The sequence below is a fragment of the Juglans regia genome, unplaced genomic scaffold, assembly GCF_001411555.2.
Source record: "Juglans regia cultivar Chandler unplaced genomic scaffold, Walnut 2.0 Scaffold_3657, whole genome shotgun sequence".
Lineage (NCBI taxonomy): Eukaryota > Viridiplantae > Streptophyta > Magnoliopsida > Fagales > Juglandaceae > Juglans > Juglans regia.
The window spans coordinates 1-245 of NW_023358496.1; the positions used below are offsets into that span (position 1 = coordinate 1).

The 245-nt window shown below is 46.5% G+C and overlaps 1 non-coding gene across 1 annotated transcript; it reads left to right on the forward strand.

The window, feature by feature from the left end:
• Positions 1-84: 84 nt before the first annotated feature.
• On the forward strand, positions 85-203 carry LOC118345679. Its single transcript, XR_004799179.1, has one exon. It is a non-coding gene; the product is annotated as a 5S ribosomal RNA (ribosomal RNA).
• Positions 204-245: the final 42 nt, after the last annotated feature.

A 245-nucleotide genomic window follows, 5' to 3' on the forward strand; every position in this document is an offset into this window, starting at 1 on the left:
GATCAGATCTCCGTTTGGATTGGGATCGGAAGGACGCTAGTATGTCGCTCAAGGATTATATGAATTTTAAGTAATTAGTTTGATGGGTGCGATCATACCAGCACTAATGCACCGGATCCTATCAGAACTCCGCAGTTAAGCGTGCTTGGGCGAGAGTAGTACTAGGATGGGTGACCTCCTGGGAAGTCCTCGTGTTGCACCCCTCGTTTTTGTTTTTTCCGCCTTGCGAGATAAATTGACAAGAA